The sequence below is a fragment of the Triticum aestivum genome, chromosome 4B, assembly GCF_018294505.1.
Source record: "Triticum aestivum cultivar Chinese Spring chromosome 4B, IWGSC CS RefSeq v2.1, whole genome shotgun sequence".
Taxonomy (NCBI): Eukaryota; Viridiplantae; Streptophyta; class Magnoliopsida; order Poales; family Poaceae; genus Triticum; species Triticum aestivum.
The window spans coordinates 70,531,193-70,547,603 of record NC_057804.1 but is presented as its reverse complement, the minus strand read 5'-3'; positions in this window follow the sequence as shown (position 1 = coordinate 70,547,603).

Below are 16,411 nucleotides of genomic sequence, written 5' to 3'. Positions count from 1 at the left end.
ACCCAAAGAATGTCATGCAGCTGCGTCTCCAGCCCGCCCAGGACGAAAAGCCCATTTTCTATCATGATTTTTTTGTCACAGAAGTAGGAGCCCACCACATATATGATGATACCGGTTTTTGTCACAATTATCGTCATACAAGTGTCATAAGTATGACAAAAAAAATTCCATTCGGCCCAAAATGTCATGGATGTGTCTTTTTTTGTAGTGTGGGCATTTGATACTTGTTCGGTTGCTAAAAATTAGTGACTCGAAATAGGAGTTACAGAATAAACAGAGACTAGTCGAGGGTAAAGTGACGATGTGTGTTCGAAGTGGTTCCAAGATTGATATGATCATCATCGCACACACCCTACACTTTCGGGGTTAGTGTTAAACCTAAAAAAATGTTATTTGGCGTTTGCGTTGAGCATGAATATGATTTCATCATGTTTATTGCAATACATTTATTCATTTAAAGTAAGAGAATCATTGTTGTTCTGTTTACATGAATAAAACCTTCAATGGTCATACACCCAATGAAAAAGTTTGTTGGATCTCGATCGTAGTGATACACATATTCATAATATTGATGCTAAAAGATGCAAAGTTAATAATGATAGTGCAACTTATTTGTGGCACTACCGTTTGGGTCATATCAGTGTAAAGCGCATGAAGAAACTCCATAAAGATGGATTTTTGGAATCACTTGGTTATGAATCATTTGATGCTTGCGAACCGTGCCTTTTGGGCAAGATGACTAAAACTCCGTTCTCCGGAACAATGGAACGAGCTACTGACTTGTTGGAAATAATACGTACCGATGTATACGGTCCAGTGAGTGTTGATGCTCGTGGTGGGTACTGTTATTCTCTGACCTTCACAGATGATTTGAGCAGATATGAGTATATCTATTTAATGAAGCACAAGTCTGAAACATTTGAAAAGTTCAAAGAATTTCAGAGTGAAGTGGAGAATCATCATAACAAGAAAATAAAGTTTCTACAATCTGATCGTAGAGAAGAATATTTGAGTTACGAGTTTGGCCTTCATTCAAAAAAAATGTGGAATAGTTTCACAGCTCACGCCACACGGAACACCACAGCGTAATGGTGTGCCCAAACGTTGTAACCGCACTTTATTGGATATGGTGCGATCTATGATGTACCTTACCGATTTACCACTATCGTTTTGGGATTATGCATTAGAGACAACTGTATTCACTTTAAATAGGGCACCATCAAAATCCGTTGAGACGACGCCTTATGAACTGTGGTTTGGCAAGAAACCGAAGTTCTCGTTTCTTAAAGTTTGGGTCTACGATGCTTATGTGAAAAAGTTTCAACCTTATGAGCTCGAACCTAAATCGGAGAAGTGCATCTTCATACAATACCCAAAGGAAACTGTTGGGTACACCTTCTATCACAGATCGATGGTAAGATATTCATTTCTAAGATGGATCCTTTCTAGAGAAGAAGTTTTCTCTCAAAAGAAGTGAGTGGGAGGAAAGTAGAACTTGATAAGCTAATCGTACCTTCTCCCGAATTGGAAAGTAGTTCATCACAGAAATTAGTTCTAGTGATTCCTACACCAATTAGTGAGGAAGCTAATGATGATGATCATGAAACTTCAGATAAAGTTACTACAGAACCTCGTAGGTCTTCCAAAGTACAGTCCGCACGAGAGTGGTACAGTAATCCTGTTCTGGAAGTAATGTTACTAGACCATGATGAACCTACGTACTATGAGGAAGCAATGATGAGCCCAGATTCCGCAAAATGGCTTGAAGGCCATGAAATCTAAGATGGGATACATGTATGAGAACAAAGTGTGGACTTTGGTGGACTTGCCCAATGATCGGCAAGCCATAGAAAATAAATGGATCTTCAAGAGGAAGACAGACGCTGATAGTAGTGTTACTATCTACAAAGCTCAACTTGTCGCAAAAAGTTTTTCGACAAGTTCATGGTGTTGAATACGATGAGATTTTCTCACTCGTATCAATGCTTAAGTCTGTCCGAATCATGTTAGCAATTGCCACATTTTATGAAATCTCGCAAATGGATGCCAAAATTGCATTCCTGAATGGATTTCTGGAAGAAGAGTTGTATATGATGCAACCAAAAGGTTTTGTCAATCCGGAAGTTACTAACAGAGTGTGCAAGCTCTAGCGATCCATTTATGGACTGGTGCAAGCATCTCGGAGTTGGAATAAATGCTTTGATAGTGTGATCAAAGCATATGGTTTTATACAGACTTTTGGAGAAGCCTGTATTTACAAGAAAGTGAGTGGGAGCTCTGTAGCATTACTAAAACTATATGTAGATGACATATTGTTGATTGGAAATGATATAGAAATTCTGGATAGCATAAAAGGATACTTGAATAAGAGTTTTTCAAAGAAAGACCTCGGTGACGCTGCTTACACATTGAGCATCAAGATCAAGACGCTTGATAAGATTTTTCAATGAGTACATACCTTGATAAGATTTTGAAGTAGTTCAAAATGGAATAGTCAAAGAAGGAGTTCTTGCCTGTGTTGCAAGATGTGAATTTGAGTAAGACTCAAAACCCGACCATGGTATAAAAATAGAAAGAGAATGAAAAGTCATTCCCTATGCCTTAGTCATAGAATCTATAAAGTATGCTATGCTGTGTACCAGACCTATTGTATACCTTGCTCTGAGTTTGGCAAGGGAATACAATTTTGATCTAAGAGTAGATCACTGGACAACGGTCAAGAATATCCTTAGTAAGGACTAAGGAAATGTTTCTCGATTATGGAGGTGATAAAAGAGTTCGTCGTAAAGAGTTACATCGGTGCAAGATTTTACACCAATCAAGATGACTCTAAGTCTCAATCTGGATACATATTGAAAGTGGGAGCAATTAGCTAGAGTAGCTCCGTGCAGAGCATTGTAGACGTAGAATATTTTACAAAATACATACGGCTCTGAATGTGACAGAACCGTTGACTAAACTTCTCTTACGAGCAAAACATGATCACACCTTAGTACTCTTTGGGTGTTAATCACATATCGATGTGAACTAGATTATTGACTCTAGTAAACCCTTTGGGTGTTGGTCACATGACGATATGAACTATGGGTGTTAATCACATGCAGATGTGAATATTAGTGTTAAATCACATGGTGATGTGAACTAGATTATTCACTCTAGTGCAAGTGGGAGACTGAAGGAAATATGCCCTAGAGGCAATAATAAAGTTATTATTTATTTCCTTATTTCATGATAAATGTTTATTATTCATGCTAGAATTGTATTAACCGGAAACATAATACATGTGTGAATACATAGACAAACATAGTGTCACTAGTATGCCTCTACTTGACTAGCTCGTTAATCAAAGATGGTTAAGTTTCCTAACCATAGACATGAGTTGTCATTTGATTAACGGGATCACATCATTAGGAGAATGATGTGATTGACTTGACCCATTCGGTTAGCTTAGCACTTGATCGTTTAGTATGTTGCTATTGCTTTCTTCATGACTTATACATGTTCCTATGACTATGAGATTATGCAACACCCGTTTACCGGAGGAACACTGATAACCCACAAGTGTAGGGGATCGCAACAACTTTCGAGGGTAGAGTATTCAACCCAAATTTATTGATTCGACACAAGGGGAGCCAAAGAATATTATTGAGTATTAGCAGTTGAGTTGTCAATTCAACCACACCTGGGTAACTTAGTATCTGCAGCAAAGTATTTAGTAGCAAAGTAGTATGATAATAAAGGTAACAGTAGCAAAAGTAATATTTTTGGGTTTTGTAGTAATTGTAACAATAGCAACAGAAAAGTAAATAAGTGAAGCACAAGATGTGAAAAGCTCGTAGGCATTGGATCAGTGATGGATAATTATGTCAGATGCGATTCCTCATGTAATAGCTATAACATAGGGTGACACAGAACTAGCTCCAATTCATCAATGTAATGTAGGCATGTATTCCGAATATAGTCATACGTGCTTATGGAAAAGAACTTGCATGACATCTTTTGTCCTACCCTCCCGTGGCAGCGGGGTCCTAGTGGAAACTAAGGGATATTAAGGCCTCCTTCTAATAGAGAACCGGAACAAAGCATTAGCACATAGTGAATACATGAACTCCTCAAACTATTGTCATCACCGAGAAGTATCCCGATTATTGTCACTTCGGGGTTGTCGGATCATAATACATAATAGGTGATTATAGACTTCAAGATAGGATCAAGAACACACATATATTCATGAAAGCATAATAGGTTCAGATTTGAAATCATGGCACTCGGGCCCTAGTGACAAGCATTAAGCATAGCAAAGTCATAGCAACATCAATCTCAGAACATAGTGGATACTAGGGATCAAACCCTAACAAAACTAACTTGATTACATGGTAAATCTCATCCAACCTATCACCGTCCAGCAAGCCTACGATGGAATTACTCATGCACGACAGTGAGGATCATGAAATTGGTGATGGAGGATGGTTGATGATGACGACGGTGACGAATCCCCCTCTCCGGAGCCCCGAACGGACTCTAGATCAGCCCTCCCGAGAGAGATTAGGGCTTAGCGGCGGCTTCGTATCGTAAAACGTGATGAAACTTCCTCTCTGATTTTTTTTCTCTACGAGACGGAATATATGGAGTTGGAGTTGAGGTTAGCGGATCCTCAGGGGGCCCACGAGACAGGGGCGCGCACCCAGGGGGGTGGGCGCGCCCCCCACCCTCGTGGACAGGGTGTGGGCCCCCTGGTCTTGATTCTTTCGCCAGTATTTTTTATATTTTCCGAAACTTGCCTCCGAGAATTTTCAGGACATTCTGAGAGCTTTTGTTTTCTACACATAAAACAACATCATGGCAGTTCTGTTGAAAACAACGTCAGTCCGGGTTAGTTTCATTCAAATCATGCAAGTTAGAGTCCAATACAAGGGAAAAAGTGTTTGGAAAAGTAGATACGTTGAAGACATATCAACTCCCCCAAGCTTAAACCTTTGCTTGTCCTCAAGCAATTCAGTTGATAAACTGAAAGTGACAAAGAAAAACTTTTAGAAACTCTGTTTGTTCTTGTTGTTATAAACATGCATAGCCAGCATTCAGGTTTCAGCAAATATTATGAACTAACCATACTCACAATAACACTTAGGTCTCACAATCACTCATATCAATGGCATAATCAGCTAGCGAGCCATAATAGTAAAACTCAGATGACAACACTTTCTCAAAACAATCATAACATGATATGAGAAAATGGTATCTCGCTAGCCCTTTCTGAGACCACAAAACATAAATGCAGAGCACCTTTAAAGATCAAGGACTCACTAAACATTGTAATTCATGGTAAAAGAGATCCAGTCAAGTCATACCCAATATAAATCAATAGTAATGAATGCAAATGACATTACGCTCTCCAGCAGGTGCTTTTTAATAAGAAGGTGATGACTCAACATAAAATAATTAGATAGGCCCTTCACAGAGGGAAGCAGGGATTTGTAGAGGTGCCAGAGCTCTATTTTAAAATAGAGATTGAATAACATTTGAGCGGCATACTTTCACTGTCAACGCGAACTATGAGATGGCTGTATCTTCCATACTACATGCATTATAGGAAGTTGCCAAACAAAATGGTAAAAGTTTATACTCCCCCACCACCAACAAGCATCAATCCATGGCTTGCTTGAAACAACGAGTGCCTCCAACTAACAACAGCCCTGGGGGAGTTTTTTTTAATTATTTTGGTTTGCTTTGATCTTTTTGGATTATGGGACTGGGCATCCTGGTTACCAGCCCTTTCTCGTGAATGAGGAGCGGAGTCCACTCCTCTTGAGAATAACCCACCTAGCATGGAAGATATCGGCAGCCCTAGTTGAAACATGAGCTGCTCGAGCATACAAAACATAATTTCATTTGAAGGTTTGGAGTTTGGCACATACAAATTTACTTGGAACAGCAGGTAGATACCACATATAGGAAGGTATGGTGGACTCATATGGAACAACTTTGGGGTTTAAGGAGTTTGGATGCACAAGCAGTATTCCCGCTTAGTACAGGTGAAGGCTAGCAAAAGACTAGGAAGCGACCAACTGAGAGAGCGACAACAGTCATGAACATGCATTAAAATTAATTCACACCGAGTACAAACATGAGTAGGATATAATCCACCATGAACATAAATATCATGAAGGCTATGTTGATTTGTTTCAACTACATGCGTGAACATGTGCCAAGTCGAGTCACTCAATTTATTCAAAGGAGGATACCATCCCATCATACCACATCATAATCATTCTAATAGCATGTTGGCACGCAAGGTAAACCATTATAACTCATAGCTAATCAAGCATGGCACAAGCAACTATAATCTCTAAATGTCATTGCAAATATGTTTACTTCATAATAAGCTGAATCAGGAACGATGAACTCATTATATTTACACAAACAAGAAAGGTCGAGTTCATACCAGCTTTTCTCATCTCAACCAGTCCATCATATATCGTCATTATTGCCTTTCACTTGCACGACCGAACGATGTGTATAATAATAATAGTGCACGTGCATTGGACTAAGCTGGAATCTGTAAGCATTCAACTCAAGAGAGAAGACAAGGTAATATGGGCTCTAAGTTAAATAAACAATCATGCATATGAGAGCCACTAAGCATTTTCAATATGGTCTTCTACTCTTGACCCCCAAAGGAAAGAAAAGAAAATAAAACTACTTACACGGGAAAGCTCCCAACAAGTAAGAAGAAGAACGAGAAATCTTTTTGGGTTTTCATTTTAATTTCTACTACAAGCATGGAAGTTAAACTAACTAATGTTTTTGGTTTTTCTTAAGGTTTATCAAACACACAAGAAGAAGGCTAGAAAAAGAAAATTAAACGAGCATGGATAATACAATGAAAGAGTATGAGCATCGACGACTAGAATAGTCTGTGAACATGAATGTAAAGTCGGTGAGAAATACGTAATCCCCCAAGCTTAGGCTTTTGGCGTAAGTTGGTCTAATGCCACGGACCATGGCTACTCTCCCCGGTGTACTGAGGGGTGTAATCAGGATACCATTGGTTGGTCATCTCCTCCGGATCCCACTGGTAAGATGATGCTCGATAAGGGTCCAGTGTAGGTTCCGGCTCAGGCTCAGGTTCTGGAGTGGATGCTTGGCCTCGATGAGCGTACACTGCTTCCGGTGTGACAAGAAAATTATCTGCAATCAAATCAAACAACAGAGGTGCAGGCAAAATAATAGTCTCATTGTGTTTCTTAGTAAATCTCAGGTTATACAGGAGCATCTTTTCTTTGTTGTCAACAATGAACTCACGTGCTACCATGCTCTTGTAATCTAAAATGCAAGGAGGCAATTTTGTCTCCTCTTTCTCATGGTGCCTAATAGGTATCTCAAAGTGTCTAGCAAGACGTGCAACATAGATACCTCCAAAGATGGGGCCTTTTGTACGATCCAGGCTTAGCCGTTTAGTAATAACGACACCCATAGTAAAACTATTATCTCCAAACAAGGCATGGTGAAGAATAATAATATCAGGAACATTGAAGTTTCCACTATTTCCACGACCAATCAAGCATCTACTAGCAAATATGGCAAAGTAGCGTAAAACAGGAAAGTGTATGCTAGAGATTCTCGCATCGGAACCCTTCTTTGGATCCCCTACAGTGATAGTGTTAACAAAGCCATCCACATCTTTACGATGTGGTTCCTCTAATTTTCCCTCAAAGGGTATCCTACATACCACACAAAAATTATGTAAAGACATTTCCCTGAATTCATCATATAAATGAAATGATACTGAAGGCGGTGACTTCTTAGGATAATAATAAAAGTTTTGCACGAGTAATTCAGAAAACAAACGGATAATACTATTTTTTCTTTATTTATTCTAAATAACAGAAAGTAAAAATAGAGTACAGAAGGTTGTGCCTTCTAGTTTCATCCATCTCATGATCATCAAAATGAATCCACTAACAAGGTTGATCAAGTCTTGTTAACAAACTCATTCCGAATAACACAGAATCAGAGAAATTTCGAATAACACTAAGTTACCTCAACGGGGATATGAAAATCCCCAAAAATAAGAATATCATACTTTCTCTTGACAGTAGGGAGAGGAAATTCAAAACCTCCAATAATGACAGTTGGAACTTTTCCAATAGAACTGATGCTGTGAACTTGAGATTGTTTCCTCGGAAAGTGTACCGTATGCTCATTACCATTAACATGAAAAGTGGCATTGCCTTTTTTGCAATCAATAATAGCCCCTGCATTATTTAAAAAAGGTCTACCAAGGATAATCGACATACTATCATCCTCGGGAATATCAAGAATAACAAAGTCTGTTAAGATAGTGAAATTTGCAACCACAACAGGCACATCCTCACAAATACCAACAGGTATAGCAGTTGATTTATCAGCCATTTGCAAGGATATTTCAGTAGGTGTCAACTTATTCAATTCAAGTCTACGATATAAAGAGAGAGGCATAACACTAACACCGGCTCCAAGATCACATAAAGCAGTTTTGACATAATTTCTTTTAATGAAGCATGGTATAGTTGGTACTCCCGGATCTCCAAGTTTCTTTGGTATTCCACCCTTAAAAGTGTACTTAGCAAGCATGGTGGAAATTTCAGCTTCCGGTATCTTTCTTTTATTTGTAATGATATCCTTCATATACTTGGCATAAGGATTTACTTTAAGCATATCAGTTAAGCGCATTCGTAAGAAAATAGGTCTAATCATTTCATCAAAGCTCTCAAAATCCTCATCATCCTTTGTCTTGGATGGTTTAGGAGGAAAGGGCATGGGTTTCTGAACCCATGGTTCTCTTTCTCTACCGTGCTTCCTAGAAACAAAATCTCTTTTATCATAACGTTGATTCTTTGATTGTGGGTTATCAAGATCAACATCAGGTTCAACTTCTACCTCATTATTTTTGCTACTTGAGCATCAACATGAACATTGTCATTAACATTATCACTAGGTTCATGTTCATCACCTGATTGTGTTTCAGCATCAGAGATAGATATATCATTGGGATTCTCAGGTGTGTCTACAACAGGTTCACTAGAAGCATGCAAAGTCCTGTCGTCTTTCTTTTTCTTCTTTTTGGAAGAACTAGGTGCCTCTAAATTGTTTCTCTAAGAATCTTGCTCGACTCTCTTAGGGTGGCCTTTAGGATACAAAGGTTCCTGAGTCATTCTACCAGTTCTAGTAGCCACTCTAACAGCAAAGTCGGGTTTATTATTTAATTCATCAAGCAAATCATTTTGAGCTTTAAGTACTTGCTCAGCTTGAGTAGCAACCATAGAAGCATATTTGCTAATGAGTTTAAGTTCACCTTTAACTCTAGCCATATAATCGCTCACGCATCCTATCTCGAAAGCATTATTCTTTAATTCTCTACCAACATAAGCATTAAAACTTTCTTCTCTAGCCATAAAGTCATCAAATTCATCTAAGCATGGGCTATAAAATTTAGTAGAGGGAATTTCAACCTTATCATATCTATAGAGAGAATTTACCTTTACTACCTGTGTCAGGTTATCAAGATAATGTGGTTCTTCAACAGGGGGTATATTAAGACCATGTATATTTCTTCGATAGGTGGTAAATTCTTAACATCTTCAGCTTTTATACCTTTTTCTTTCATTGATTTCTTCGCCTCTTGCATATCTTCAGGACTGAGAAATAAAACACCTCTCCTCTTCGGAGTGGGTTTAGGAATAGGCTCAGGAGTTGGCTCAATTGGTTCAGGAATTGCCTCAGGAATTGGCTCAGGAAGAGTCCAATTATTTTCATTAGTCAACATATTATTCAATAGTAATTCAGCTTCGTCGATTGTTCTTTCCCTGAAAACACAACCAACACAACTATCCAAGTAGTCCTTGGAAGCATCGGTTAGTCCATTATAAAAGATATCAAGTATTTCATTTTTCTTAAGAGGATGATCAGGCAAACCATTAAGTAATCGGAGAAGCCTCCCCCAAGCTTGTGGGAGACTCTCTTCTTTGATTTGCACAAAATTATATATTCCCCGCAAGGTAGCTTGTTTCTTATGGGCTGGGAAATATTTAGCAGAGAAGTAATAAATCATATCCTGGGGACTACGCACACAACCAGGAGCGAGAGAATTAAACCAAGTCTTAGCATCACCCTTTAATGAGAACGGAAATATCTTAAGGATATAGTAATAGCGAGATTTATCATCATTTGTAAACAGGGTGGCTATATCATTCAACTTGGTAAGATGTGCCACAACAATTTCAGATTCAAGGCCATAAAAAGGATCAGATTCAACCAAAGTAATTATCTCAGGATCAACAGAGAATTCATAATCCTTATCAGTAACACAGATAGGCGAACTAGCAAAAGCAGGGTCAGGTTTCATTCTAGCATTAAGAGACTGCTGCTTCCATTTAGCTAATAACTTTTTAAGATCATATCTATCTTTACAAGCAAAGATAGCTCTAGCAGCTTCCTCATTCATAACATAACCCTCAGGAACAACTGGTAATTCGTAATCAATTGGAGAACTTTCGTCATCACTATCATCAATAATAGCATCTTCAATAATTTCATTCTCTCTAACACTAGCAAGTTGTTCATAAAGAAATTCACCTAATGGCAAAGTAGTATCATGCACAGAAGTAGTTTCATCATAAGTATCATGCATAGCAGAAGTGGCATCATCAATAACATGCGAAATATCAGAATTCATAGCAGTAGTAGGTTTAGGCGTCGCAAACTTACTCATAACAGAAGGAGAATCTAGTGCAGAGCTAGATGGCAGTTCCTTACCTCCCCTCGCAGTTGAGGGCAGAATCTTGGTTTTTGCGTCTTTCAAGTTCTCCATAGTGATCAAGAGATATAAATCCAAAGTGACTCAAAGAATAGAGCTATGCTCCCCGGAAACGGCGCCGGAAATTAGTCTTGATAACTCACAAGTGTAGGGGATCGCAACAGCTTTCGAGGTTCGAGTATTCAACCCAAATTTATTGATTCGACACAAGGGGAGCCAAAGAATATTATTGAGTATTAGCAGTTTAGTTGTCAATTCAACCACACCTGGATACCTTAGTATCTGCAGCAAAGTATTTAGTAGCAAATTAGTATGATAATAAAGGTAACAGTAGCAAAAGTAATATTTTTGGGTTTTGTAGTTATTGTAACAATAGCAACGGAAAAGTAAATAAGCGAAGGACAAGATGTGAAAAGCTCGTAGGCATTGGATCAGTGATGGATGATTATGTCGGATGTGATTCCTCATGTAATAGCTATAACATAGGGTGACACAGAACTAGCTCCAATTCATCAATGTAATGTAGGCATGTATTCCGAATATAGTCATACGTACTTATGGAAAAGAACTTGCATGACATCTTTTGTCCTACCCTCCCGTCGCAGCGGGGTCCTAGTGGAAACTAAGGGATATTAAGGCCTCCTTTTAATAGAGAATCGGAACAAAGCATTAGCACATAGTGAATACATGAACTCCTCAAACTACGGTCATCACTGAGAAGTATCTCGATTATTGTCACTTCGGGGTTGTCGGATCATAACACATAATAGCTGACTATAGACTTGCAAGATAGGATCAAGAACACACATATATTCAAGAAAACATAATAGGTTCAGATCTGAAATCATGGCACTCGGGCCCTAGTGACAAGCATTAAGCATAGCAAAGTCATAGCAACATCAATCTCAGAACATATGGATACTAGGGATCAAACCCTACAAAACTAACTTGATTACATGGTAAATCTCATCCAACCCATCACCGTCCAGCAAGCTTATGATGGAATTACTCATGCACGGCGGTGAGCATCATGAAATTGCCGATGGAGGATGGTTGATGATGACGACGACGACGAATCCACCTCTCCGGAGCCCCGAGCAGACTCCAGATCAGCCGCCCGAGAGAGACTAGGGCTTGGCGGCGGCTCCGTATCGTAAAATGCGATGAAACTTCCTCTCTGATTTTTTTTCTCCACGAGATGAAATATATGGAGTTGGAGTTGAGGTCGGCGGAGCCTCAGGGGGCCCACAAGATAGGGGGGCGCGCCCGGGTGGGTGGGTGCGCACCCCACCCTCGTGGACAGGGTGTGGGCCCCCTGGTCTTGATTCTTTCGCCAGTATTTTTTATATTTTCCGAAACTTGCCTCTGAGGATTCTAAGGACATTCCGAGAACTTTTGTTTTCTACACATAAAACAACATCATGGTAGTTCTGCTGAAAACAACATTAGTCCGGGTTAGTTTCATTCAAATCATGCAAGTTAGAGTCCAAAACAAGGGCAAAAGTGTTTGGAAAAGTAGATACGTTGGAGACGTATCAAACACTTAGTGTGCTACCAAACGTCACAACGTAACTGGGTGATTATAAAGGTGCTCTACAGGTGTCTTCGAAGGTACTTGTTGTCACGCCCAATATGCGACCCTATCCAAAAGGAACTCGAAGGTCCCACCAAGGATAGACCCGCATATTGAAACGCTTTTGCAAGGTGGATATCATTACATCAATGTTACATAATAGATGGGGATACATACAAGAGGCATACAATGCCACACGAATACAACATCACAATACATAAAAGCATCATCCGACTACGGATGAATCACAAACAGAAACTCAAACGACATCCACCCTGCTGACCTGGAACCTATCCCTGATCGAAGAAGAAGCAGAAGAAGAACTCAAAGACAAGCAAACATCACGCTCGCATCAAGATCATCGCACAACCTGTACCTGCAACTGTTATTGTAGTAATCTGTGAGCCACGAGGACTCAGCAATCCCATTACCATGGGTATCAAGACTAGCAAAGCTTAAAGGGAAAGGAAGGGGTAAAGTGGTGAGGCTGCAGCAGTGACTAAGCATATATGGTGGCTAACATACGCAAATAAGAGCGAGAAGAGAGCAAAAGGAACGGACGTCAACTAGTAATGATCAAGAAGTGATCCTGAACTCCTACTTACGTCAAACATAACCCAGAAACCGTGTTCACTTCCCGGACTCCGCCGAAAAGAGACCATCACGGCTACACACACGGTTGATGCGTTTTAATTCGGATCTGGTGTCAAGTTATCTACAACCGGACATTAACAAATTCCCATCTGCCTATAACCGCAGGCACAGCTTTCAAAAGATTATACCCTGCAGGGGTGTCCCAACTTAGCCCATGACAAGCTCTCGCGATCAACGAAGGAATAGACCTTCTCCCAGGAAGACCCGATCAGACTCGGAATCCCGGTTTACAAGACATTTCGACAATGGTAAAACAAGACCAGCAAAGCCTCCTGCTGTGCCGACAAATCCCGATAGGAGCTGCACATATCTCGTTCTCAGGGCACATCGGATGAGCAAGACGACGGGTTGGCATAGACTCTGGTTGCCCAGGGGGCACCGGACATCGCTCGGTTTGGACCAACACTTAGACAAGCACTGGCCCGGGGGGGGGGGGGTAAATAAAGATGACACTCAAGAGCGCGACTCCCAAGGGAAAAAAGGCTAGGTGAGGCAAATGGTAAAACCAAGGTTGGGCCTTGCTGGAGGAGTTTTATTCAAAGCGAACTGTCAAGGGGGTCCCATAAATCACCCGACCGCGTAAGGAACGCAAAATCTAGAAACATAACACCGGTATGACGGAAACTAGGGCGGCAAGAGTGGAACAAAACACCAGGCAAAAGGCCAAGTCTTCCACCCTTTACCAAGTATATAGATGCATTAATAATGTAAGAGATATTGTGATATCCCAACCAAAATCCTGTCCACCATGGAGAAATCTTCAACTTCACCTGCAGCTAGCAACGCTATAAGAGGGCTGAGCAAAGCAGTAACATAGCCAAGCAAAGGTTTGCATAAGAAAGGTGTCAAAGGTTAGAGGTTCATGGAAATTTGGGAAGGCTTGATGAGCAAAAGATAGGTAACGCAGCATAGCGATAGAACGAAGCAACTAGCATAGCAATGATAGTAGTGAGATCCAGGGTAGCGGTCATCTTGCCTGAAATCCCGCAAGGAAGAAGAACGAGTCCATGAAGAAGACGAACGAATGAAGCCACGAAGACGAACCAAGCGTAGACGAACGAATCCTCACGATCGCAACGAAACGGGAACTATCGAGAAGAAGCACACAACATAGTAAACACACCACACATAAACAAGGCATGATGCACAACAAGCATGATGCATGACAAAGCTATATGGAACTACTCATGGCAAGAGATGATGCAAACAAGAGCAACACATCAAGGCGAGTTTAAATGAGGCCGGGAACAACATATAACAATTCCGGTAAGTCCTCATATGCATATTTCGAAATTAGTCCAGATCTGAATAAACCTTATGTTCAAGTTGTTAAACAGCAATTTAAGATGCACAACGATGATCTACACGAGATTCTAGTCAAGTTACATATAAAGTTTATTAGATTTGGAGTTACGGTCTAGAAGATATGAGTAAAACAAGATAAACATGGCATTGATGCAAAATGCATCCAAGCATCAAGCAAACACCTCAAAACATGGATGCAACATGATAATATGAAACTACATGAAATTTTAAGCAAGATTCATATAGAGCACACTCAAAACGGGGCAACGGTTCAACACACACACATGAAACAAGTTTAAAGGACAAGTTGTCCAAAACAGCAACTAGGCATATTGCAAGCATTAAAACAACATGCGACAGCACCCCAACATAATAACTAAAGGCATGGGAATGATGTACAAGTAAAGCATAACAAAACATGAACAGTGAGCTATCTCCAGAAATCACTAGAACATACTCAAACACACATGGTAAGATGGCAAGTAATAACAATTTCAGACTTTGCAGAAAATAACATCAGGTTACAATGTTTAGAGCTATCAAACAACATGTTACATGAACTTATCATGGCAAACAAAGGCATGGCATGAATCTACTAATTGCATAGATCAAAAGTCCTTTACTGACCATGAGCCAAAAAGGATCAGAAAATATGATGGCTCCCATGTAAACATGGCAAGTTATATTACAGATTCAAACATGGCAGAAAGAGAATTATGAAGGCATGTAAATGAGCTTGTACCACTCACCACAGAGCAAGGCATGGCATGATAAGGTAACCAACAGTAAGAATACATATTTGTGAAGCTAAGCGTGGCAATAGCAAGGTCATAGGCTGCATGGAACACTAGGAAAACACATGGCAACAACTGAACTTAATGTTAACAGGCTGACAGCAACATTATCAAGCAAATTTGGAGCAAGATTACAACAATCTACAGCAAGTTATAAATGCAACCAGGGGCATGGATGGATAGACCATGACATGTAGATCAAAACATATTTAGTGCTCACCTCCAGATTATGCATAGAATGATTAGTAGCAGCAGGTTTATATAGCATCACGGAATGACAGATTCAGCCTAGCAAAACAGCAACAGCAAGTACACTACTTAACAAGCTCGATTCACTCACCACAAGTCATTGCATGACAAGATAAGAATAGCATCATCAAGAAGACATGTTTATGAAACAATCCAAGGCAAGAACAAGTCCATAGCATGCAAGGATCAACTACAACAACCTTGGCCAAATTGAATAACATGTAAACAATGTGCCAGGAAACATTTTGAAGCAAAAGTAGAGCACAAAATGACATACTAGACTACTCCATAATTGCAGACAAGGGCGTTAATGGATAGAGAACAACCATATGTTCAAAACACCCTTACTGAAGTATCTCAAAATATGCATGGATCTCTCTGTAGCATCAAGTTTACATGGCATCAAAATAACAGCAGAACAGGGACTAAAATCAGCAACATCACGATGCCTAGTTTGCATGCTTGTGCTAGTCACCACATTGATCACAAAAATACATGGTAAGCACCTCTCTAAATAAGACATGTCATAGATCAAAACACATGTAGACATCAACCTCATAGGATGCACACATCAATCATGGCAAAAATGACAAAAGAGCTCGTTTTGATAACAGACAGCAGAAAACATCATGAAGCACTCTTACAACGATGATTCAGGCACCTAGATGACCTCAAATTAATATGATGCAATGGAATGAAATGTGTACTCGTTGAGGCAAACAATTTGACATATTGCACGCACAAAACGGAGCTACGGATGTAGAGATACGGCATGATGAACATGGCATGATAATGACAGAAATATTCGGGACTTGGGCATTTCAGGGGGAAAGTCAACATTGCACGGTAAACGATGTACGATGGAGATGGTCGCCGGAGTTGGAGAGGACGACGGGGAGGCACTCCGGCGACGTCGGGGAATGGCACCGACGGAGGAGATGGACGGGGGGGCACCGGAAGGGGCGGATCCGGCGTCCGGGCGGCCATATCTGGCCGGGGTCGGGGCGGGGATGGCTGGCCCGGCCTGGAGGAGCTGCGGGC